Source organism: Notolepis coatsorum (assembly GCF_963971535.1).
Source record: "Notolepis coatsorum genome assembly, chromosome: 15".
Taxonomy (NCBI): Eukaryota; Metazoa; Chordata; class Actinopteri; order Aulopiformes; family Paralepididae; genus Notolepis; species Notolepis coatsorum.
This window is the reverse complement of record NC_140179.1, coordinates 6,168,763-6,196,679: the sequence shown is the minus strand read 5'-3', so window position 1 is coordinate 6,196,679 and position 27,917 is coordinate 6,168,763. Positions and strand designations below refer to the sequence as shown.

Below are 27,917 nucleotides of genomic sequence, written 5' to 3'. Positions count from 1 at the left end.
GCACTCTGTCCTCTGGACCTGGTGGTGTTGTTGTCCAGCAGGGAGCACTCTGTCCTCTGGACTTGGTGGTGTTGTTATCCAGCAGGGAGCACTCTGTCCTCTGGACTTGGTGGTGTTGTTATCCAGCAGGGAGCACTCTATGTATCTTAGCTAACTGACTAATCGTTCCAAGAATCAGGAATAATCCAACATCAATCTCTGAGCAGGGTTTCACTCACACTAGTCTGAGCAGGGTTTTGGTCCGAGATGTTAGAAAAGGTACACAACAGGGGTACATTGTACATCCCACTATCAAAGTATCTACTTTAATCTGCTGTGCGAACTAAGTGTGGTTGGTTAGAGTATCTCTCTCTCCACGCCTCTCTCTCGCTAAGAGACAATAGGCTACAGTAGACACCAAGTCAAGCCCAACCCAGCCAAGAACAAGACTAGGCAAGCCTAGTTAAGCAAGACCCAGCCAAGAATGAGACTAGGCAAGCCTAGTTAAGCAAGACCCAGCCAAGAATGAGACTAGGCAAGCCTAGTTAAGCAAGACCCAGCCAAGAACGAGACTAGGCAAGCCTAGTTAAGCAATTATTTCTTTTTTTAATACACTATATCTATATTTTTTATCATGTAAAGGTTGTTATATAAAATGTGCAAATGCATTATGCAAAAGAAACTCACTGTAATATTTTCCTCCCCATCTTACCGTTGACAATCTCTTGAGGCGGATTTCCAAGAGTCTTGTCTGTAGTTTAGCTCCACTTTTCTCTCCAAGCTCCTCGTAACCTTGGATTACAAACCAGTCTGTGTCCTTTTCTGAAACTGAGAGAACCGTCATAGCCACACTTTTGAAACTAAATATTGAAGAAATTCAAATTCGAAATAATGTATTCCCATCCCACGTCATTCTCACCGTCCTCTTTTTCACTTTCTGCCTCATCTTCCTCTTCTTTACCAATTTCATCTTCTCAGTTTTCACCCCCTCCCTTCTCTTCCTCTGCTGCAAGTCCACTATGTGAGCTCCAGTCTTCATCGCTCTCATCGTCTTCTTCCTCATCCTCCTCCGACGACTCTGGACAGTAAAAAGATATACAGCCAACATCTGCATCAAGCAAGAACACTGCAACAAGCCAGCAAAGTACTATATCTATGTTGGGGAAAATACTAGGGCTATCACTAAGGATTATTTTGTTATCGATTAATCAGTTGATTATTTTATCAATTAGTCGATTCATCTAAACCAGCCATAAATACTACATCTATGTTGGGTAGGGCTGGGCGATATGGAAAAAAATCATATCGCGATAACGATATGATAATTTTATTTTATTTCTCGATATCGATAATTATCGAATTGTTATAAGTATAAAAAAAAATTAATTTTTTTTTTTAACAACAGATGTATGTTTATTTTGCAGCAATTCTTTGTCATTGCCGCCATCTTTAGTGTTACATCCCCTCACACTCCAGTTCTCAGGCTGCAGCTGGTTTAAAAGCTAAAGTAAACCGGCTTCTCTGCTGGCTGTGGCTCCAGAGGAGTTGAACAGTTCTGGCTCTGCTAGTTTATTTTCGATCTTTTGGCGCTTTTTTGGTGGACAAACCACCGCACATGTGCACTGTGACTCGTGACTGGAGTCTAGTTCTGCTAGCACACATAGCCTACTGTGTACAGACGGTTTTAAAATGTATTTTAAATTAGAAAGCAAACAAAATAAATGGACAAGAGAAAAAGAAATCTGAATTTGGTCAGTATTGTCATTTGGACAAGCAAAGCCATTACTTTAAGTTGCAGGCAAGAAAGACAAGTCTGTCCACTGTCTCTGGTTTTAAAACTGCCCTGTTGCAGGTAAAACAAAAAATAAAAAAAATAAATAAAAATAAAAAACGATTTTTCGATTTCTTTTTTATTTCGATATTCGATATCGATTATTAAAATATATCGCGATATTTATCGTTATCGTTATATCGCCCAGCCCTAATGTTGGGGAAAATACTGATGTCTCTGTTCTCTCAGTTAGTTTACTATGTGTACAGATGTAGTGAAGATGTCTTTGTTCTCCGTTAGTTTACTGTGGGGCAAATTCACAAAGGGATTGCGTGGCTTTTTCTGATGCTATGCTTTGTGCAAATAGCTCCGAAACACAGTTTGTTATTCACAAAGCAAGCGCAAAGGGTGAAATGCGGTGCTAACTGCGTTGCCATCAGCATTGCGTCGGTGCCATCTGTGGGTATTTAAATGAGGTAATATGGGCGGAACATGTGCCCCTTTCTATGCAAATTAGCCTCATCGCAAAAACACAAATTCACAAAGATCTGTGCTAATTGCCACGCAACGCTATTTACGCCTTCAGAGATTTGGTGGTAACTAAGCACATTTATAAAGGGGTGTCATTGCCAGCGTCTCGGGTGATCATGGCAGCAGTAATTGTTGCCAGGAAAAGGCATCGTAATGCCAGGCGTGCTCGTGAAAGAATATTTCTAATGAGAATATAATTTTTTGATTTAGGCAAGACCGAAATCATCCGGAGACACAGGTTGCCAGCTCAAGCAATTCTTGATATACTCTATGAAATCAAGGATGATATTGATCCAACCACCCAGAGATCTTATTTATTATTTAAATATTGTTATTTAACGTTGTCGGCTTCCCCAATGTTGTCGGCGCTATTAACACTTTGAGTGCCAACGACGAGATTTCTCGTTAGTTCATGCCAACCGTTGAGTGCCAGAGTGACCTCATTTTTGATAGTTATCTTTTTATTATCGATTTCCATTCATTTTTCATCAATGTAGCTTCACGTTACCAGTGGGGATCTGTCTGAACTCGAACAGGGAAAATACCGCCCCCTATCGTCTCTCTCGGATGGTACTGCACCCCTTTGGATTGGATTGAATGAAACACATGGAGAAAAAAAAGTCCTGCTTCCACATTTTATTTGTCAGACAAGTAACCGGAGACGATCCAAGTAATCGACCACCACCAGAACAGCGGAAAATGTGTGATTCCAGTACCCAGCGTTGGATCAATAAACGCGATCGATATTTGGAATGGCGATCAGGAATTGGAATAATCTTTTTGGAGAACATCTGATCTGAGGTAAGGAATCTATTTTACCAGTCTTGGGATAATCAGAGCTATTTTCACCTATATATCAGCGTGTGCCATATGTGTGTATCTGTGTGTGCGATCAGGAAATAAGAGAATCGACTTTTCAGCCCGCTTCTATAGCGTGCATAAGTACACATATACTATCGATAATCGAGCGTTTATTTGAAAACGATTCATAAATAGGCCGAAAAATTACAACGTGTTTTGTGTATTCCAGTGTATTTCCAGTAAAGGGCGATTATCACAGAATCTTCTGACATTTTCTGAAACGTTCAAGAAACAAGCGTTTTTCAAAATGGTATAAAACGGAAATGAACAGATTAAAAAACTATCCGTTTCGACAATGTTGACTGCAAACAAGTCATTGATAAGCGACGGCCCTATTATACACATAGCCATAATTTAAGATATAGTTTATGCGTTAGCAAATATGAGAGCTCTATCATTGAAGTGGGTGGTGGCACGCAACAGAGTTCCGGGGCACCGGACCCGTGGCACTCAACGTGTTAACACATTGGGTGCCATGCAGTATTCTTTGCAGGGCTATAACTTTTTAAATATTATAGCTATATCAACATTACTATGGCCCATTCAACATCGGGTATCTATCGTTCCGGATGTGGGAACGTTATATTTTTCCATTCATACATTGTCGTGTTAGTACCGTCGAGAATATAAGTATGTTTTTAGACTGTATAGCAGTAATTCCTAGAATGCGCGTTATAGGCCCCGACGGCGTGAATATTAAAGGCAACCAACTTGTGTTCAGCCTTTCGTTCAGCGTTTCTGATTGGCCACACGGCCACGTGACCGCGCTACGTGACCGCGCTGCCGCGCGGCAGAGAGTTGCACCGCCCGCGGCAGCAGCCGTCTTCTGTTGTAGAATTGTTTACATCAGGGTGAACGCTATTGTATTCGCAAATATGAGAGCCAGCAATACGCAGCTCCAGTTAACCTAATTTATACCGTAATGAATCATTAAAAAAATATACCGTTAACTGGAATATGTTGTTTCTTTACACATATGTTGGGATTATGTAATTGGTTTGTCATGACAAAACAATAAAAATAGCTACTTTACATCAGGGTGAACGCTGTTAGTAACGCTGCCACCACCCACTTCAATGACAGAGCTCTCATATTTGCGAATGCATAAACTATATCTTAAATGATGGCTATGTGTCTAATATGGCTGTCGTGAAGTCATTGATAAGCGACAGCCATATTAGACACATAGCCATAATTTAAGATCTAGTCCTAACAGTTATTTATTCTAGTACATTTGTGATGTCATAATCAAACAATCTAGAACATTTGTGTATCTATTCAACAATTCTCTCAGAAGATCTCATTGTGCATCTTGAAACAGTACTGACCAGTAGCCTACTGAACAGATGGACTAAACAACATAGATTGAAGCCTGCATTTCATTATCACTGGAGATACATTTCTCACTCACCATTGTATTTTATATGAAAATAATTGTAAGTAGGTGAATTCTACACATCTGACAACGCCATCTGACAATATCATAATGATGTGTTTTCTATATTATATCCACAATCATTAATCTAAAAAATTGTATGGGCGTAAATACATGTTAAGATATTCAAAATCGTCACAGCAGTATAGTTTGTTTATACTTCAGAAGCAGGGAGCGAAATTAACTTTTTGACTCACCGGCCAGTGGCGGGTAGATGGGAAGAATCTACCCGCCAAGCATATTTCTTACCCGCCAACTTTTTTTTGATACATTTTTTTCTTTTTTATTATTATTTTATATATATTTTTTTTTAATAAAATATATATATTATATAATCATACTTGTGGTTGTGTTATCTGCGAGACATCGCCACCTCGCTGTCTGCAAACAGCTCCACTGTGTGTATACTCAAGTGGCCTCCAGCTCCAGCAAGGATTCTCCGGGGGTGCAGCTGGACCCTAAACGCTACATTCAGCATGCAAAAGAATTCTCCGGCGCTGCACCTGGACCCTAGTCAGCAGCCCTCACTCATGCGATGTAAACCAGGGACTCGAATACGCATGTTGTTGTTGTTATGTTGTAGGACATTGATGCCAAGAGCTATCTGTAGCTACTGCTGGATGGCGTTGGGACAACGCCTCAGTGAACTATTTAGTTTACTGCGACATTTCGTAGTGACTAGTTACCTAGCCAACGGAGGTATTATGCACTGGACTATTGCTGGAGGATTTGTTGATGTCGGGAGCTATACGTAGCTAGCCGGCTGGATAACGTTACACAATGCCTCGTGTATTAAACTAAGTGAATAGTTGACTGGGTCATTTTGTAACGGTAGCTAACGTTATCTCACGAAGGTCCCACACTGACTAGACTAACGTCACGGTGAGGCAATAGCCTCTGTTTACATGCAGGCATACAGGGGTAGGAGCAGCAGTGCTAAGTGCTAACTAACGTCACGGTGACTCGGAGGCAATAGCCTCTGTTTACATGCAGCATACAGAAACAGGTGGGGAGGGGGTAGCAGTGCGCGGTGCGCGCTTCATGTCTGCTGAGACAGTGAGTGAGAACTCCGCTAAAGAATTTGATCATGATTTTCGGTTTTCACATGACTATTTGATTGAGCGCCACACGGCGCTCAGACGTCTCAGTGGGAGGCGCCAAACGTAAAAACTGAGCGCAAATGGCGGGTGGCGCTCTCTAATTTCGGTCCCTGTTCAGAAGTGATGTACAGTGACGAGTGAATCTGGTAGTTGGTTGTTAAAAACGCGAAATAACATAACGTTACAGCGTACAGTTTCTAGTTCAGTCAGCAGCCTCCACTGATGTTATGATGTTACAAACGCGAAATAACATTATACATTATGCTCCGCGAAATAACATTATACATTATGCTCCGCGCTTCATTCATTCATTTCATAATCAGTCAGCAGCCTGCGTCCTCCACTGATGTTATGACGCTTCCTCCACTGATGGATTTCATTTGGGACCGCTGCCGCTTGCCTGCCGTGTTCGCGGCAAAAGGGGGCGGGGGGGTCGTGGCCAATCAGAGAAAAGCTGAACACAAGTTGGTTGCCTTTAATATTCACGCGCCCCGATGCGTATAATACATTATTGATTGGTGTTTCGTCACTATACACGCTATATAAGAAATGTCAAATGCATATGATCGCTATACATTATGCTCCATCATGGGTGAAGGAAAGGGGGGGGGGGGTCGTTTATGATTCCTTGATTGTCACCAACGGCTTTCTTTAGTAAGACACCATACGTTGATCGGACAGATTGCAATGAAATAAATGGACAATCGAGCTGGAAATAACGTTAGATTCCTCTTACTTCTGGCCGATGCGTCTGGAGAAAAGAAATTCCAATTATTTGACGTCGATCTGCTAGATTCATTTTCTGTTTGTATGACGCAATAAACGCCGAAAGCGGGGGGAAAAAAAGTGTCATTCCCACAAAAAAATACCGAAAAAGCTTAAACTCAAAATATTTCTAAACACGTTTTATATTAACTTAATATGTCAACGAAAATGTAACAGATAATAGAATATATAACGGATAATAAATAACAGCCACCAACCACCTCAAACTGAACCTAAGCTAAACAGAATTGCTCCACCTACCGGCCAAATCCTCCCCCCTGACCGACCTTTCCATCACAGTCGAGAATGCAGCTGTGACCGCGTCCCCGACCGCCAAGACCAGTTGAACTTCTCCGCTCACATCGCAGCGACAACCAGGACCTGCAGATTCCTCCTGAGCAACGTCAGAAGGATCCGCCCCTTCCTGACAAAAGAAGCCACCCAACTCCTCGTCCAATCAACAGTCATCTCCCGCCTCGCACTACTGCAACGCACTGCTTGCTGGCCTCCCGGCCACTGCCACCAAGCCTCTTCAACTCATTCAGAACGCAGCGGCCCGCCTGATCTCAAACCTACCGAAGTCGGCCCATGTCACCCCACTTCTTAGGGACCTGCACTGGCTCCCCATTGCTGCACGAATCCGCTTCAAGGCCCTCGACCTGGCATACCGTGCAGCAAAGGGAACCGCTCCCGCCTACCTCCGGTCAATGGTCTCTAACTACACACCCTCAAGACCCCTACGCTCTGCGTCTTCTGGCCGTCTCAGACCCACTCCTATCAGAGCTCCGGGAGGGTCATCAAGGAGAACCTGCCTTTTCTTTTCTTGTCCTAATAAACTAACCTACACTGTAGCACTCAACACTTTGATGAACATTGTTACTCAGCTGACAGAGTTGTGCCCTTCCTGATGACTTGTCATACAGAACTTGTAAGTCGCTTTGGATAAAAGAGTCAGCTAAATGACATGTAAATGTAACAGATAAGCGCATAAAACGCTGAAAATAACCAACTGTACTAAGCACCAAGAGTATTTTCAAAGAGGCTATTATTATTATTATTATTATTATTATTATTATTATTATTTTGCAACAAGATAGCCTAATAGAACATAAATAGCCTGTCTCAGCTGACTCACATGGTCCCGGGGTGTCAGACATGAGCGCATGCAGCCTGGTCACAATCAGTCCAAACACACTCACTCGGATGGTACCGATGTCGCAGACTTTGCCAGCTCTGCCAGCCGGGGAATCCCCCCGCAAGTGACGGTAACATAGCTTTCGGTCGTCAGGGCAGTCCAGCTGCCTGTCGTCAGGGCAACCTTGCGACCTAGTTCTCTCCACAAGAGCTCCTCTCTCCATTACGCACGTCTGACGGCCGAATCTGTCCGACGGCGCACTTGAGTATATATGAAATTATATTAAATATAGAAATAGATGTGTTCGCGGGGCGGCTGGGTGGCGCAGAGGAGATTGCGCTCGTCACCAATGCAAGAGGCTCCGGTCTCGAATCCCGGTGTCAGCATTGCCTCCGGCTTGGGCCAGTCGTCATACTATCTCAATTGGCAGAGGTAGCGGGTGGAAGTCGATGGGTGGGGATTGGACGTTGTGGACAGTGACTCCTACAGGTCTGTTGGGGGACGCCTGCACAGCAGAGACAGGAAGTAGCGGGGTTAGTGTGAGCCTCCCATGCGTTACACCTCGCCACTGAGAGTCTGCGCTGTCTGGTGAAAAGATGCGACAGGCTGCCTCCTCATGTACCGGAGGGGACACATGATGCAAGGCTTCTATCCTCCCTACGACCGACCAGTGGGAGGCATAGTCGAGCAACGTTCAAGACGGGGGAGGGGAGAATTGGAAATACGAAATTGGGATGGGAGAAAAATAGAAAATAAGGAGAAAGTGGATAAAAAAAAAGTATATGTGTTCGTTAGAGAACAATTATTTCAATAATATATGCCATATTCTATGCCTACTGTACAGCCAGCCTTTATGCACGGAGAGATACTTTCAATTTTGACAGAGAAGATAATCTCCCGATTCAGATATAATTGAATACAATCGGTTCCAAAGATATTTAATGTTGTAGGAATATTTTCACACCACCAACAAAGTACTGGGTCCGTTGTCTCTTATTCAGAATGGATTTGTTGCCAGCTGTCATTTCTGCCCGTCTCCTCTCCGACACTTGAGACCGAACGAAAAATAACAATGGGTACATACTAGGGGTGTAACGGTACACAAAAACCACGGTTCGGTACGTACCTCCGTTTTGAAGTCACGGTTCGGTACAGGTTTTCGGCACAGTGAGGGAAAGTTTGGCTTTCTATGTTCCACTCAGGGGTGATGTAGTTAGTGTGCAGTAACTAATTGTACTTGTAGGGATGTCAAAGAATATTCTATATTGAAATTAATAATTGACTTGTTAAAAAAATATATATATATATATTAGATTAGATTGTGAAAAAAGACAGCCCCCGGTGGGCGGTCGTTAGTGGTTAACATACTGTTGTATTAGTTCGGTACACAGCCGTATTCAACCTAAGGTCCAGTACTGAAACGGTTCGGTACGGATACGTGTACCTTTATACCCCTAGTACATACTAGAAATAAGCTTTTGAATCAATTCCAATCCCTCTAGTCCAGGGGTGGCCAACCAGTCGGAGACTAAGAGCCACAAAAATTACTGTGGTACCACAAAGAGCCACACCATATACCAGCGTTTCTCAACCTTTTTTTTCAGTCACGGCTAGGGATGGGTATCGTTAGGATTTTATCGATACTACTACTCTTATCGATACTGCTTAACGGTTCGGTACTTTATCGATACTCTTATCGGTTCTTTTTGGTTATTTTGCACACAAAAAAAACATTTATTAAGAACAGAATCGACATTGCTTTATTATTCTTTTATATAACTAAATATAAATAAATATAATTTCTTCAGCAGCAAGAAATGAGGAGGTACTGAGAAGAGCGGATATGCAAGGAGGACAGCTGCTGAATATATATATATATATATATATACCTATCTGTTTGTATTCACAGCTAACATGTACACATGATCGACATAAGTATAATACTAGGCATGTCTGTAGGGAAACGTTCACACTGCTACTACCAAAAACCAATGCAGCAAAGAAAACTGTTATATAGAGCCATGTCATATTGGAATAAACTGCCAGTACATCTTACTCAGATAACCAGTAAGATAAGTTTTAAAAATAATTTGAAAAGAGCATTGAGAGAAAAAGAAATTAGTTTACATTAAAGAAAAACAGATACTGTAGTTTACACTGTAAATATATGACTGTCTGAGAGTTTAATCCCTTTTATTGTATTTTCTGTGATCCGATACTCTGTGTACTGTAATGCTATTTGGAAATATTTTTATATTTTTACATGTAGGAATATTGGAATATATTTTTTAAATGTATGCTACTATAATGTTATGTATGTATGTACTGTTTTTGTTGTGTGTGGACCCCAGGAAGACTAGTTGTTGCTGCGGTGATGACTAATGGGGATCCGAAAATAAAGATAAAGATAAAGGAGAGGTTGAAAAAGAGAAAGATGGAGTTGTGCGGGCATGTTCTGAGAGGATCCAGCGGGGAGATGTTCAAGAAGGTGGTGATGGGGAAGGTGGATGGAAAGATAGGAAGTGGAAGACCAAGAAGAGGCTGGGTAGACGACGTCTGTGATTGGAGCGGAGTGAGAGGCGGAGTCACGGAGTTGGAGAGAAGAAGTGGGGACAGAATGGGTTGGAGAGTGATAGGCAACCTTCGGAACGAAGAAGCCACCTAATGATGATGAGCAACAGCAGCAGCAATGTTTTAAATGTGTCTGAATTATAGACTTTTTATAATTAACAACAAATGTAATGCTGTTGTACAGCAAAAGTTCAAACAAACAGTTGCATGCCAACAAATAAAATAACAATAAAATGAATAAATAAAATATTAAATAAATAAATAAATAAATAGGCTACACATCTCTCTTTGTGTTACAAATTGTGCTCACTGATATGAACATGGGCCTCTTTACTTACTTAAAAAAAAAGGAAACATCAAGAAATATGTTTATGGTATTCCACCATGCCTTGTGTGTTTTTATTTTATAATCATGATGCTGAAGTCGGAGTCATACACAGCGATGCAGTCGTGCACACACGCCGTTACACGCCGTTGTAGTAGATCACTGAGGCAGAAGTGCGCGCGGATGTGCATGCGCGCACACAAAAATGCGTTCACAATCGTCACTGGACTCGTCGCGCCGTGCGGCAAGTACCCGGCCGGCACTTATCACCTAGACTTTGCATAATAATAGGATACCGATAGCATAACAACGAGAAGAGCCAAACCAAAATACAAGCCCTGTACCAATTGGTGGGGGGTTGCTTGATCTGTGGTCCCGACTGGAAGGATGAGACATTAAGTTTACATTTTACATTTACATTTAGTCATTTAGCTGACGCTTTTATCCAAAGCGACTTACAAGTTCTGTACGACAAGCCATCAGGAAGGGCACAACTCTATCAGCTGAGTAACAATGTTCGTCAAAGTGTTGAGTGCTACAGTGTAGGTTAGTTTATTAGGACAAGTGCATGACAGTATGGTTAGTTAGGGTTAGATCATTTTTTTTTTTTTTTTTTTTTTTAATTCAGATAATGGTTGAAGAAGTGCGTCTTTAGTCGACGGCGAAAGATTGGACGTGTTTCGGCTGTCCTAACTGGGGTGGGTAGTTCATTCCACCATTGTGGGGCAAGGACTGAGAATAGGCGACTTCTCTTTGATGACCCTCCCGGAGCTTGGATAGGAGTAGGTCTGAGGCGGCCAGAAGAAGCAGAGCGTAGGGGTCTTGAGGGTGTGTAGTTAGAGACCATTGACCGGAGGTAGGCGGGAGCAGTTCCCTTTGCCGCACGGTATGCTAGGTCAAGGGCCTTGAAGCGGATTCGTGCAGCAATGGGGAGCCAGTGCAGGTCCCTAAGAAGTGGGGTGACATGGGCCGACTTTGGTAGGTTTGAGATCAGGCGGGCCGCTGCGTTCTGAATGAGTTGAAGAGGCTTAGTGGCAGTGGCCGGGAGGCCAGCGAGCAGTGCGTTGCAGTAGTCGAGGCGGGAGATGACTGTTGATTGGACGAGGAGTTGGGTGGATTCTTTTGTCAGGAAGGGGCGGATCCTTCTGACGTTGCTCAGGAGGAATCGGCAGGTTCTGGTTGTCGCTGCGATGTGAGCAGAGAAGTTCAACTGGTCGTCGAGGACAACACCAAGGTTCTTGGCGGTCGGGGACGCGGTCACAGCTGCATTCTCGACTGTGATGGAAAGGTCGGTCAGGGGGGAGGATTTGGCCGGCAGGTGGAGCAATTCTGTTTTGCTTAGGTTCAGTTTGAGGTGGTTGGTCGTCATCCAGGCGGAGATGTCGGACAGACAGGCCGAGATCCGCTCAGAGACGTGGATATCTGAGGGAGGGAAGGAGAGGAAGAGTTGAGTATCGTCGGCATAACAGTGGTAGGAGAAGCCATGAGACGTGATAATGTTACCCAGTGATTTAGTGTAGAGGGAGAAGAGAAGGGGTCCTAAAACCGAGCCCTGGGGGACACCCGTCCGCAGGGGGCGGGTGGCCGACAGGGTCCCTCTCCATGACACTTGGTAGGAGCGGTCATTGAGGTATGATGACAACCATGTCAGCGCAGAGCCAGCCACTCCCATTCCTGCGAGGGCCGCGAGGAGGATCTGGTGGTTGACTGTGTCGAAGGCTGCAGATAGATCTAGGAGAATCAGGACAGAGGAGAGGCCTTTCGCTTTTGCTAAGTGAAGTGCCTCTGTGACCGCAATGAGGGCTGTCTCTGTGGAGTGACCAGTTCTGAAGCCTGACTGATTAGGGTCTAGGAGGTCATTCTGTAAGAGATAAGCAGTAAGTTGGTTGGATACAGCACGTTCAAGTGTTTTAGAAAGGAAGGAGAGAAGAGAGACAGGACGGTAGTTGCCTATGACGGTAGGGTTCAGGTTGTGCTTCAGTCTCTGAAGGAAACTGTCTTTCTGTAAACTAACTCCAAGTTACATTGTTAATTTAGTTTGTATTTACTTTTCTTGTTTAAGTTAATTCAATTAAAGAAATTGTAACTACAATTACATTAAAAACATTTATGCATAATCATTAGGGATGCACCGATATGAAAATTGGCCACCGATACCGATTGTTCAACTAACACAATCGGCCGATACCGATACTTGTGGCAAAAAATAAGTATTTGTAAAAAATTTGTGTTTTATTTTTTTACTTTTTTTAATTAAACTACTGTATATTTGTATGTGTATGTTTGTATTTGTAGGCCTCTTTACTTACTTAAAAAAAGGAAACATCAAGAAATATGTTTATGGTATCACTATCCCTCTACCAGTATCGTCTGGCGGCCTGCAGAGGGATACTATTTTGTATTTTCTCAACCAGAGCTTTCAACCAAAGCAATGGAACCATTTTGATTGACAGTCGATTCGGCCAATTACGCCACACCGCTAGCACCCACCTCCTGCTGTTCTTGCCACCAATCGGCAAGCGTTTATTCATTTTCTACTTCGGGGCATGCCGCCATTGATCTGCTTGCGAGAATGCGAGTCAAACTCAGAACCACAACAAGCTAATACGTTAGCTGCCCGGCAGTGCCCGCCGACCAGCGCGCTCCACAGGATGGCCAAACGAGACAATGATTTTACTGCAACAAATGTTATAATAAAACAAAGCCTTTCTATACATTTGTCTGGTTGAAAACTTTATTAACAGATTGCAGAATGGGTAGTTGGGTACGGAATGAGCAACGGAATGGAACCGAGCTATGAACGGCTTGCTTGCTATCTTCGGGTAAATACTATGCTGATGTAATTGAACGTGTAACTAACTATATAACGTTAACACTTTAACTGCCGAGGTTAAATTCATGATATACCATCCCTTGCCAGCTCTATTTGTCTATGGAGAAGTTCCCCTTCTTTGCAGGGCTATAACTTTTTAAATTCTATTGCTAGATTGCCATTATTAGGGCCCATTCAATGTCCTATATGTATTGTTCAGGGTGTATGAATGTTAAACTTTTTCATTCACATATTCATACTAAAATATGGTCTAAAGTATAAGTATGTTTTTATCTTTTTCTGCAGCTTTCTCCAGAACGTGATTTATAGCTCCAAATGCATTATATTGATGATGAAATACAGTTTGATAGCGATCTGTGCCAGATAAAAAATTTCAACTGGAGGTACATCTAGAAGTTACTACACGTCATCTGATGTTGACCGGATGGACGAGGGGGCGTTTATAATTCCGTGGGCAGCGTTATACCATTCATCTAATGTGGGTCATATGTTCATCAGATCAGTTAGTAAAGAAGACGTTAGAGAATAACGCTGAATCTTACCGTGGCTTCCTCGCGCCACTGGCAGATGATCGTGGAACAGAATTTTTCCATTATGGGATGTCGAAATACCCGATCTATTTCCAGGTTGTATAATAGTATATACGTCCAAATCATGTTGTTTTTTCGAGTTATTTCCACCGATCGATGGTCACTGTGTGAAGACAGAGTCTCTCTAGCATTAGCGAGTGGTCGGACCCCATATGGAGTGAGTCCTGCCGGGTTAAAGGTTGACATCCGGTTTCGATCTGCCACCAGATGGCGCTCTTGAACCGCTAGAGGATTGAGAGGAGATCAGAACTGTGTGTCAAGGCTCCAGAACGGAAATATGATTTCGATCACAGATTTTTGAAATATTGATATCAAAGACGAGTTACGGCGTCCTCGGCAACTTGAGCATGGCGGGGAATGACGAGTTCCGGCGTTTTCGGCAGTTAAAGTGTTAATGCCACAAAACAAATGTTTGTGTCATTTTAACAGCAGATACTTTCTTAAATGCCATCCTCCCGACAGAGCGGTGTTGATGGGGAGCTCTGATGGGTTCGCTTGGTTGTGTTATTAGAATTGAACAGCTAACCGAAAGCTAGCATTAACTAATGTTAAAGGTTTAGCCATAATGTTACGTTGGCTAAAGTTGGGGCTATTCATAATCCAGCAATAATGGCTGCAGACCTGCAGTACAGCAAGTTGGCAAAGGAGTATTCCAACGTAAATCACATTTTCACCAGTAACGTTAGTCTTCTGCCTCCCCGTAGCTCATGCTAGCTAACCTAGCTCATGTTAGCGTAGTCACTGAGCGACCACCTCGCGTACACAATTAATGACATGTTGCGGACAGCCATATCGGTGACAATGTTTAGCTTTTAGTGCCAAATGATAAGAGTCTGAAGCGGAGTCTCAAAAGAGAATGTTGAATATTTAGTAGTAACTTTGATGCAGTAGCTTGTGTGTGTGTGGGGGACAGTGGACTGGACGCGACGCCGTTGCGCGACTGAATTTATCGGCTACTGCCATCGGCACATTCGAGCTTATCGGCCGATAGGCCGATTGCAGTCAACAAGGCACTTATCGGCCGATACCGATACCCGACAGATACATCGGTGCACCCCTAATAATCATCTGTTCTGTGCGCAACTGAAGGAACATGTATGCGCATGCGCGGGAGGGCGCGTGGCGTTTGGGCAGTTCCCATATTACGACTGCACCACTGGTCATACAATACTATTTTGATTGACAGTCGATTCTGCCAATTACATCACACCGCTTGCACCCACCTCTGCTGTTCTGGCATTGAGTCGGAAACCGGTGCATATTGACAGGAGGAAGTGGCACAGCCAAAAGTGAATGTAGTCTTTTGAAGGAAGAGATTTAGGGCTTTCGAATTTCGAAAAACTACCCTACCCAGCTCACACCAGCCCCTGTCAATCATCTGACTTCCGGATTTACTTTTTTATTTCTCTTATTTTTTGGGATTATCTCCCACAAACCTGAACGTTATTGCCATAAAACAGAACACAGTTTATCTACCTTTCTTTGAACGTATTGCAAAAAACGGTGTTGCAATACGATAAGAAATGGTGGAGAAATTTACATTATAAAAAAGATGGCAGAATTCAGTACTGCATCTACAAAACCTTCCGTTTAATCATCTTCCCTTTATTCATTTGCTTAGATTTTTCAGGTCTGGTCAATTTTAGCATGGTGTTATTCACAGTTAAAGATAATATATATATATTTTTTAAATAGAATTGATATTCTCGTTTGGTTCATTATAATTTACTCAAGCCTAGTAACAGACACTATTTCTGACACCGATCTTAGATTCAGATACCAAGAACATGCAAATGGACCATTTAATTTTTTTTAAATGTTTATTCTACGTCATTATGGAATGAGTGACATAAAAAAAAGTTTAAAAAAAACAATAATTTTTTTTTTTTTATATATACATTGTCGGGCAAAGAGCTGGGTTGGCCACCCCTGCTCTAGACCTACCTGACCAAAAATGTCAGGAATGGGACAAACTTATTTCAAGGTACATCTGGCAAGGGCGGAGACCTAGAATTAGATACAAGTAGTCTACAACTAGCAAAAAGCAGGAGAGGGGTAGCACTTCCATGTTTGAAGGACTATTATATTGCAGCTCAATTAAGACCAATGACGTGTTGGTGTAATCCAGAATATTTTGCCAGGTGGAAGGAGATTGAGATGGCGGTAACAGAAGAGTATCCAATTCAAGCTGCAATTGGGGATAAGGCTTTGTTGAATGATTTAAGGGAGTTGGGAAATCCATGGATTAGTTTACCACTTAAGTTGTGGAGTAAGGTACCAGCTCCAAAAAATATAAAAGTAGCCATAAAAGTTTTGGGATGGTGTGCGTATGACCCAGATTTTGTACCCAAAAGAATGGACGTAAGGTTTAAAGGGTGGGAGACTCTAGGCCTAACAGCATATTGTACCTTTTTACATCAGGGGTCCATGAAGAGCTTTCAAGATCTGAAGTTGCAGCATGGTTTGAAAAATTAAGATTTTTACATATATCTTCAAGTTCGGCACTATATCGAGCAACTACTGAAGCGAAGTAAACAAACGCTTTATGAAAATATTTTATTAAAAGTTGTCAGAGAGGCTCATGTCTCGAACTCAAACCAAAAAAACATCTCAAGACTCTATATGGGATTACAACAGACGAAAGGTCATTCATTGTATGTAAAAACAGAAATGGGAAAGGGAGGGAAACCTAAATATAACGGAAGAGGAATGGGAGGATTTATGTGAAATACTGGAAAACATCACGTTCACCAGTATGGAGAGAATTTTGTTGGAAATCCCTGATTAGGTTCTTTAGTACTCCAGCTCAAGGGAGTCATCATACCAAATCTTACAAATGCTGGAGACAGTGTGGCCTCTCAGAGGCAAATCATTACCACATATTCTGGTCATGTCCCTTGCTGATGCCTTTCTGGAGGGAGGTCCATACAAGTATTCCAGGAGGCGGTCAGGTGGCGTAGCGGAGATTGTCACCAATGCAAGAGGCTGCGGTCTCGACTCCCGGAGAGTCAGCATTGCCTTGGCTCGGGCTGATCGCTATACTAACTCGTTTGGCTGAGTTAGGGGGAGGGGAGCCTTGGGTGGGTCCTGGGCGTTGTGGACAGCGACCCCTACAGTTCGGTCGGGGCGCCTGCTCAGCGAAGGTAGGATCTGGTGAGAGGTAGTGCGACCTCCCACACGTTACACTCTCCCAGTGAGAATCTGCGCGGCCAGGCTGGCTGCCAGCTGGTTGCACATGCGTCGGAGGAAAGCATGTGACAGTCTCCGGCCTCTCGGACCAACAGTAGGGGAAAGTGCGCAACAACCAGGAAGGGGGTTGGGAATTGGCATAACAACTAACAGTGTTTGTTTAAGGTGTACAGAAATGTCCATTCGGGATAATTGTCAAGTGAACCTTGTGTAAAGGGAGTTGAGTGTCAGGAAGATGCACCCCAACATATTATCTGTTATTTTTGGTTATTGTTTTTGTTTGTCTAGAAAAAAATAAGTATAGGATGTTATTGACTGTATGGGTCCTCAATGTACTGGTACTTCTGCACTATAACTTAGAATTATTAACAATTGATGCAATTTGTACTGCAGAAGGCTGAGATAAATGAAGGAGAAGTCAAGATATTGTTTGTATGGACCATGGTGAAAATCAATAAAAAGATAATAAAAAAAGCAATGCGTCAAATAAACAAAATAAAATACGAAATACAAATGGTGGAAAATACTGTTATGTCTAAGAGCTTCCCTCTCCCTCATTTCGGGTTTATTTTTTAAACTGCTCTGCGAGCCAACTGCGCCGACATATATCAGGAGCAAATTGCACACCTATGGGTGTGTTTGCGCCAAGATATCACCTGCGCAATATCTTTAGTGAATAGCTCACAAAGACAAATAGAGCGAATTGCGGGCACTAATCGTACACAGTTAAGGGTGCTATTAGCATGCGCAATCCATTCTTTGTGAATTCGCCCCTATGTGACTTCCTTCCCAAGTAGTCTAGTAGATAGAGGGGGGTATCATGCACCCCCCAGAAATATACTTCTAACCAGACCAAGTAAGAAATCTTATGTATAAATGTATTTGCCGGGTAAATGACTCTGTAAATGAGATCTTCTTGGTTCTGTCCTTCAATCCCAGCAGTGGAAACACTGAGACAGTTGTCTTTATGCAAGACATTAATCTGTATTTTCTTTTCTTTTATGGTGCTTTTATATGTAATTTAGTCAATGTATTGTCCTGTCTTTTATATGGACCCCGAGTCCGTAATGAAATGTAGATTGATTGACATCCATGAGGTGTTTAGGAATGATAGAAATTAAGAACAAAATTACTTAAATGAAGTGGTAAAATAATCACCTCTGGCAAGCTTGTCTTTGTCCAGCAGACCATCCTTGTTGCCACGGGTGATGGGAAGCGTGTGGACGCCTGGACAATCCATTAGGGTTCTCTAGACATTGACACAAAGATGCCCAAAACAAATTCATCATGGTGGACGCAGTGGATTATTTGCCAAAAAACTAAAGGCTAAATTACAGCAGGTTAAGAGAAAAAGATACCTTCATGTCATGGTTCATAATGTACCGAAAATAGCCTAAATCTGCCAGACTTATTGTTGTTGTACTGTACTTGTGCTGTATAATGACAGCTAATCTAATCTAAATGATGGAAACCTCCACTTCCTAACTAGTTGAAATAAAGGAAAACGGGAAAAAAGGAAATGTTAGCTTTAGGCTAGAGCATGTTTACTTTAGTCAGTCTTACTTTCACTTTTACACTAAACTCTGAGTCTCTTCTAAGGTAGCCTCCAAACCATGCAACGTAAAATATGATTGTTCTAACAGAACGGAACAATCACAAACTGAGAAGGTTTAAGCAAACAACACATTATTGGATATGTGACATGTTACAATATGACTGTAGTGTCTACTGTATGTCAATGTATGTAATATATGTTATGATTAATTGAAAATGGGGGACCCTGATGTAAACAAGACGAAAGTCTTTCTCTGGTCTGCATCCCCTTAACAATTGTATGTATTGTGCCGTACTGTATTGTACCCATTCTGCAATCTGTTAATAAAATGTTCAATCAATCAATCATGACTTACCAAAGAGCAGATAACTCGTTCCAGATGTGAAAAAGGCAGATGTGTATACTGAGTGACCACAGACATGTAGGATAGTTCTATATACTGACCACAGACATGTAGGATAGTTTTATATACTGACCATAGACATGTAGGCAGGCCTGTACAGTGCGACATATATCTCGCACGTGCTACAGCAACAGCGGTCTGTGCGATGGATGGATTTACTTCAGTAGCACTGGTGCGATAGGGATTCGGTTCATATAGATACTCTTATTTTGAAAATCCTGTAGCGGGTCTCATTTCTGCCCACGCGCAGCTCCAGCTAGGCTCCGAAAGCTAGCAACGTTCAGGTGCATATGATAATCTTATTTTGAAAAAACTCTTGTGACAACTCGACGAGTCATATCCGCCCTATCCGTGCGCCTTCTGCAAGCAGAGCAGCGCGTTGGTCGGTTGCTGCGTTAACAGCAGTGCGCCTACACGTCCCGAAATAAGTCCGTGGTGTTTTTTTCTTCTCGCAACGGGTCAAATGCATCTACATGCTTTGCACCGTCGCCATTCCTTTATGCGCACATCGCCCGAAATTAACGTTTATGTACCATTACAATCACTACAACGTTAGCAAGCTAACAAGCTAATCCTGATCACAGGCAGAGCCAGCAGACACAGTGTGGAAAGGGAAATGGGGGGGCACTCTCTCCCCTTCCCTGTGTGTGCGTGCGTTTGGAAAGATGATGAAGTCACTAGTCAGGACAGGAGTATATTATAGTAAACTGAGGATGGACAGATAATGTTGATATTCAAATAAACAAGTTTCGAGAGGAGTGGAAGTTTGAAGACAGACTAGACTACAATATGATGCGGGGGTGGTGAGTTGAAACAGTGTGTGTGAATGAATGAATGAGAACTTTATTTAACAGATTGCAGAATGGGTACAGTACAGTATGGCTCAATACACACAATTGTTAAGGGGATGCAGACCTGAGAAAGACGTTTGTCTTGTTTACATCAGGGTCCCCCATTGTGTGTGTGTGTGTGTGTGTGTGTGTCCCAACCGACCCCACTTCTATGTTTCAATAAATTATTTGCATTTAAAACTATTAACGCTGACTCATTCCTTCAGTCCACTCAAAATTATGCTAATATTCCTTATGTTGTTTATGATATTAATTGAAAATAGCATATGAGAGTATCATAGTAATAATAACACATGGCGATATACTAAATGACAGCCAAACATGGCACTGCAACTAAATAACACAAATACAATAGGCACATTTGTGACTGTTACAAATATAACAAGTTTTATACTTGTGCTACAAGATTTTGGCCTGTGCTACAAAACTATCAACCTCTGTAGCACCAGTGCTATGTGCAAAAAAAGTTAACGTACAGCCCTGCATGTAGGATAGTTTTATATACTGACCATAGACATGTAGGATAGTTTTATATACTGACCATAGACATGTAGGATAGTTCTACTGATCACAGATATGTAGGATAGTTCTATGAATGAATGAATGAATGAAAACTTTATTTAACAGATTGCAGAATGGGTACAATACAGTACGGCTCAATACATACAATTGTTAAGGGGATGCAGACCTGAGAAAGACGTTTGTCTTGTTTCCATCAGGGTCCCCCATTTTCAATTCATATAGACATTTATGACATACACAACATACATGACATTTATGGCATAGGGACATATAGGTATTTAGTACTGATACATTTGTGACAAACGGTATTCAAATATACAGTACTGTTACCCCTAGATCCTGACAGAGTATATACATATGATGGGGAGGGGACTGTACATTAGTCCCACACTATGTGAATGAATGAATGAAAACTTTATTTAACAGATTGCAGAATGGGTACAATACAGTACGGCTCAATACACACAATTGTTAAGGGGATGCAGACCAGAGAAAGACGTTTGTCTTGTTTACATCAGGGTCCCCCTTTGTACTGATCACACAGACATGTAGGATAGTTCTATGTACTGATCCCAGACATGTAGGATAGTTCTATATACTGATCCCAGACATGTAGGATAGTTCTATGTACTGACCACAGACATGTAGGATAGTTCTATGTACTGACCACAGACATGTAGGATTAGGGCTGGGCGATATGACGATATTATATAAATATCGGGTACAGTTCATTAACAATACACTTTTTCAACGTATCGTGGATATCGTGATGTTTTGCCCAATAGGATTGTGTCGCGTCAATCTGGTCCACACGTTACTCGTTCATATCTCAGCCTGTGTTGAGATATGCCCATTCCGCAGTCTGTTAATAAAGTTTTCAATCAGACAGATGTATGGAAAGTGTTACAAAGGATCAGATTAAACCGAATATATATATTTATTTATTGATATATATTGCATAGTATTTGTATATCGTTTGATATCCCCTGTATATTCCTTGTACATATACACGGAATATCCCTTTAGCCCAGACCATAATAGTTCATTCTCCTATTGGACAGCGGTCCACCGGCGCCAGGGACCGGCCTCCGGAGTCAGGTTCAAAGTCACCGTCAAGACGTGTCTGGACATGCCCGGCCTTGCCCAGGGATACGCGACAGAAATGAGATTGGAACTAGTTTGTTCACTGTGCGTATAAATACGGCGCAGGTGAATATAGAAGCCCCTTACCCCCTTACCCTTCTTAGCCCCTTAGCGAGTTACCAATAAGTTGAAGCCTCACCCACGATACAACGTGCGGTGAAGTATGGCCTGTTTGGCCCCAGAATAGAGCATTGAGACCGCGTGCGAATTAGCAACTGAATTGTCAGAGTTTGGCGCTATACCGTCGAGTGCGACATATTTCTATTAAGTCATTAATAGTCTATTTGTGTATAGTGTATTGTGCGGTTAAAGTTCTACAGTGACCAGCATCTCCAACGCTTCCTCGTGTTAGCTAGAGTTCTTATCCAGGCTGGGCTGACCACATGGCGCTTTCACCCGAGGAGACCTAGACGAGAACCGTATGGACATGTACACTGGATTAATCTACCCGACGACTACATAGCCCTTTGCGGCTGGAATATATTTGCTTTGGTCCTGTGATTTATGGAGCGGATAATCGCCGACGCCTGCACGTGTTGGATTTACCCCGCGAGGAGTCAAGTCGAGTCGGCGCCTCAGAGAGCCTGAGGCCGACTAGCTTTCTTCACTGTGGAGCTACAGTCTACGGAGAACCAAGCTGTATTCGTCTGTGGATCAAGAGGCTACTGCACCGGCTTCTGTACCTGAAGTCTCCCTAGTCATCGTTGACCAGACGTTCTACTACCGACAGATCTTCTACCCCTGCTGGCTTACAACCAGGGGGAACCCCTTCCAGTATCTCCCGCTATATTACTAGTGTACCATAGATATAATTCCCTAAGATTCAGGTTGTATAATTACCTCCTGCGTAACCAGAGAATGGACATTCGTTATTGATTTGCCTACGCATATTCCTTTGCCTTACAAGTGCATTCGAAGAATAATGTAAAGTATCCTATGTACCTTTTGCTCCATTAAATATTTGATTATACCTTTGTTTGGAACCGATTTCATTGTGGGAAGTGTTCATCATATTCATATATCGTGTACTGTATGGCCAGTAATTAAAGTACATAAAGCGGTAGTGGTTTAATGATACCATACTTATCAATACAGTCAGGGAATTGTACCCCTCAGTTACAGAAAGGCTTTTATCATAACATTCGTTGAGGTAAAATCATTATGGCTCATTTAGTCATCCTGTGGTGCACTGGTCTCCTACTAGTCGGTTGCGGGGAGCTAATGTAAGTAGCTTTGTTGATGTCAGCACACCGGACATTCAGGAAGTCAAAAACTAATGGCGCTTGCCGATTGGTGCTAAGAACAGCAGGGCGGGTGCAAGCGGTGTGACGTAATTGGCAGACTCGACTGTCAATCAAAATTATTCTGTTGTCCGTCAGAATGAATGAATGAAAACTTTATTAACATATTGCAATGGGTACAATACAGTACAGGAGGATGAAGACCAGAAAAAGACTTTCGGCTTTTTTACATAACGGTCCTCCATTTTCAATTCATCAAAACATTTAGAGACATACAAATATACAGTAGTTTCATAAAAATTCTAAAATGCTATTGATTGATTGATTGATTTATTTATTTAAAACTTTATTAACATATTGCAGAATGGGTACAGTACAGCTCAATACATACAATTGTTAAGGGGATGCAGACCAGAGAAAGACTTTTGTGTTGTTTACATCAGGGTCCCCCATTTTCAATTCATCATATTTCGTATCTAAATCATATAATATCTCATTGCTAAATATATGCAATATATTATAATCTAATAATCCAATAATCTAAATCTAATATATAATATAAAAATGCTAAATGCATGGGTATTTTATTTTGTCTTTAATGTTAGCTTGCAAACTCAAATACTGTCTTGGTAAGCCTCATAATGAATCGTTTGGGGTAAAAAAGAAAAACATCGTGATGTGTATCGTGTATCGCCGAAAGGTCAGAAAATATCGTGATATCATATTTAGGCCATATCGCCCAGCCCTATGTAGGATCGTTTTATGTACTGATCACAGACATGTAGGATAGTTTTATGTACTGATCACAGACATGTAGGATAGTTTTATGTACTGATCATAGACATGTAGGATCGTTTTATGTACTGATCACAGACATGTAGGATAGTTTTATGTACTGACCACAGACATGTAGGATAGTGTTATGGGAGATTAATAATATAATAATGAGCAATAACTTGTTCCGAGTCCAAAAGTTGAAATAAGGAAATAGAAAATAGATTTAATTCCTCACATAGATCAATTGATAAGGAATGCACAGTTGAAGATCAGACCATGTAAACAAATGTCCGATCACCAAGTGAGGACGATCTCTCGTTCGGCAAGACCGTTAATACAAAATTAATATATACATATGACGTGGAAGGAGCTGGAACATCACCCTGAGGATTGGCTGAAATGACTATTATGGCTGCCTTACAAGGAAAACAGAGCGGATCCCATAACAATGTCACTTATGGCCTTATAGCAAGGATCAACATAGTTCATAACCATATTGTTTTGACTGGCTAATGTGTGCTTCTCTTAAAGAGAAACGCACACATTACGTTGATATCTGATGACAGCGCCCTCTCATACAATACCACAATGGTATGATAATATATTTCCACGACAATAGTTATATGTACTGAACACAGACATGTAGGATAGTTCTATGAACCGACCACAGATATGTAACTGTTACTAACAGTGTTAGGGTAGTTAAGTACCAATAACAGATATAGTTAACTTAACTTATATGTACTTGTGTTAATTTGCGTATCGTAAATGTCTCTCGTCGCCTACTTTATCAATTTCGATGGAAGCTGGAATCAAAATGCTTGAATCTTCCGAGAGATTGTATCAAAGCTTCGTAACAAAGACCTGCTGTGTCAAGCTAGCGACAACAATCACCATTTTAATATCACCAAACCCTAAACACCACCAACACGTAGTCCATAGTAAACTATAGCTCAATACAGCAGAAACACCAGTATAGCATCACTTGTAAAAGGTGTAAGACATTTTAAAACATTGCCTACCTGGCATTATCCAGTTTGATAAAAGATAAGTGGTAAAGGAGTGTAGGTCCGCATCAGGCCGCGGTCCTAGAGGAGGAATGATGACGCAGCTCCTTATGTGGTTACAATGCGCATGCGTGCCGAACGGTGACAGACCACCGCGACACTTCCGGTATTCTGAAATCATTGGAGAGAGAGTGGCGTCTCTACCATAGATATCTATGGTCTCTACTGGGGGGGAGAAATTAATGAATGTGGATGAATGAATGAATGAAAACTTTATTTAACAGATTGCAGAATGGGTACAATACAGTACGGCTCAATACATACAATTGTTAAGGGGATGCAGACCTGAGAAAGACGTTTGTCTTGTTTCCATCAGGGTCCCCCATTTTCAATTCATATAGACATTTATGACATAAACAACATACATGACATTTATGGCATAGGGACATATAGATATAGGTATTTAGTACTGATACATTTGTGACATAAACGGTATTCAAATATACAGTATTGTTACCCCTAGATCCTGACAGAGTATATACATATGATGGGGAGGGGACTGTACATTAGGAGGGGGTGGGTGGGTGGGAGAGAAATATACATACGGCGGGAGGGAATATATACATGCGGTGGGGAGGAGACTGTCTATTAGGAGGTGGTGGGGGTTTTGGGCATTTACGGTGGCCAGTTTCGAATTGCAGCCTCCCGTAGGTGCTCTTTAAGAGCGGTTTTGAATGTGGGCAGGGATTCACATTCCTTTACAGCTTTGGGTAGGGTGTTCCACATTGTTGTGGCATAATTGCTAAACGTGTTTAGTCCCTTGTTTGAGCCGAATCTGGGTTTAACATGATTTGTTGAGCTTCCTCTGGTGTAGTGGTTGTGGTATTCACTGACCTTTGGGAAGTATTTTGACATGTACATGGGCACCCCGGTCGTATAGTGTATCTTGTAGACCAGGCCCATTGCAAGTTGCTGTACTCTGTCGTCTACTCTAAGCCATCCTAGGTTGTCAAAGTGGGCAGGGGTGAGGTGGGTTCTGGGGTTCAGGTCAAGTAGTAGTCTGACCAGTTTGTTTTGTGATGTTTGTAATTTTGTTTTAAGCGCCTTTGAGGTGCTTTGGTACCATGAGGTGCATGCATAGTCATAGTACCCTTGAATGAGTGCTCCTGCCAGAGTCTTCAGGGTATTCTTGTTTACCAGAGAGGAGATCCGGTACAAGAATCTAGTTCGTTGGTTGACTTTTTTTTATTACATTGGATGCCATTTTGTCACAGGAAAGATTTGCCTCTAGGATGGAACCCAGGTAGGTAATTTCATCTTTCCTTGTGACAATATTGTCACCCACTGTAACTGAGAAGCCGTCGGTCTTGCTGAGTTTGTTATTTGAACCGAAGAGAATGGACTCTGTTTTGCCCATGTGTAATGATAGTTTGTTATCAGCGAGCCATATGCAGATTTTGCCTAGTTCCGAGCTGAGGGTTTTTTCAACCTGGATGAGAGGCGTTTTGCCCATTTCCACGCCAAACAACCTGCAAACTACCTGGCGTTCTATCTGTTAAACAGAGTGCGTTGCGGTGGCGATTGAATAGAACTCAATTGACTCATTGATCATCTTTAGCCTCGTAGGCATATTTATTTCTCAGGCGGGGCGAGATGCGGTCGTAGTGCCGCTATATATATCAACAACAATCATTGACAAATAATAGACCGGAACAGGAATGGAAAGGAAACGTCAGTGACGTCACGTACTGGATTTACTACATCGCCCTCTGTAGAACACAAATGAGCAAGGGCGTACATAATAATAATACATTTAACACCCCCACTCGAACTTAGCTTATTGTGGTACAAAACAAATATATATATATATATATATATATATATATATATATATATATATATATATATATATATATATATATATATATATATATATATATATATATATATATATATATATATATATATATATATATATATATATATATATATATATATATATATTCTCCCTCTTTGGCCTTCAATACAAAATAAACAACAACAAAAAAAACATATTGGCACATCCATGCTTTTCTTTCAATCTAACTAAGTGCCAAACAAATACTGAGCAAACTTCTTCAGTTGTAGCTTAGTGGCTGGTTGTCATCACATCAGCAATCATGTTTGTCAGTAGGACAATATTCCAAACATATCCTCCCACTATTCACAGTTTCTCTTATGAAGTGATATTTTATATCAATATGTTTACATCTTTGCCTGTTTACAGGATTCCTGGCTAGTGCAATAGCTCCTTGGTTATCATCATAAACCTTGGTTTGTGCATACTGACATCCATCAATACCCTTGAGTAGCTGTTGCAAATACATACACTCCTGTATGGCTGATGCTAAGGCCATGTATTCTGCCTCGCAGGTAGAAAGTGCAACTGTTGGTTGTCTTCTACTCTTCCATGAAATGAGAGAGCTTCTCTCACTTAGACTGGCACAGTACCCTGTGGTACTACGTCTGTCTACAACGTCTGATGCCCAGTCAGCATCACTGTGGACTATTAGGCCTAGTTCACCTGTATCATTATTTTAAAAACATAAGCCACGGTCTGTTGTACCCTTAAGATACCTGAACACATGTTTTACAGTGTTCCAATGCTCTTCACTTGGTTCAGAAAGATTCTGGGAAAGTTTACTGATTACAAAACTTAAATCTGGTCTAGTGCATGTAGCCAAATAGATCAAACTTCCCACTGCCTCTCTATACATCCTCGGGTCTCCAAATTTTTCTGCATTTTCTGTGTATTCAAGTTTTGATTCACATGGGGTCTCTCTGGACCTACACTCTTGCATTCCAAATCTGGAGAGGATTTTGTTCACATACCTCTGTTGTGACATTGTGACTTGACCCTCTGACTGGTTAAAATCTATCCCTAGAAAATGTTTTAATTTTCCCAGATCCTTCATTTTAAACCTCTCAGCAAGCATCATTTTGACACCTTTCACAACCTCCTCATTGTTACCAGCAATGATTAAATCATCAACAAATACAATTAGAATCACTTTTTCATTTTGTTTTTCCCTTGTGTATTGGCAGTTATCAGCAGGATTTTGTTCAAAACCATTCTCAGTGAGATATGCATGTAACAGAGCATTCCAGTTTCTGCCTGACTGCTTTAGACCGTATAGGGATTTCTGTAATTTGCATATTAGCTTTTCTCCTGTTTCTGACTTTATCTCATAACCTTCAGGTTGTTCCACATAGACCTCACGATCAATTGGTGCATGCAGGTATGCAGTTTTGACATCCAATTGATGTAAAACTAAATCTTCCTGCACTGCCTTT

The 27,917-nt window shown here is 41.7% G+C and overlaps 1 protein-coding gene across 1 annotated transcript in view; it reads right to left on the bottom strand.

Annotated features, from left to right (window-relative positions):
• Positions 1 to 24,691, bottom strand: part of LOC311241356 (uncharacterized protein) — a 43,118-nt gene extending 18,427 nt beyond the window's left edge. Inside the window, exons 1-4 of the mRNA XM_084330143.1 lie at positions 24,600 to 24,691; positions 18,244 to 18,334; positions 899 to 1,057; positions 692 to 807 (exon numbers count right to left, since the gene is read on the bottom strand). The gene's annotated coding sequence lies outside the window, so the exon portion shown is untranslated. The remainder of the gene's footprint in view (positions 1 to 691; positions 808 to 898; positions 1,058 to 18,243; positions 18,335 to 24,599) is intronic.
• Positions 24,692 to 27,917: the final 3,226 nt, after the last annotated feature.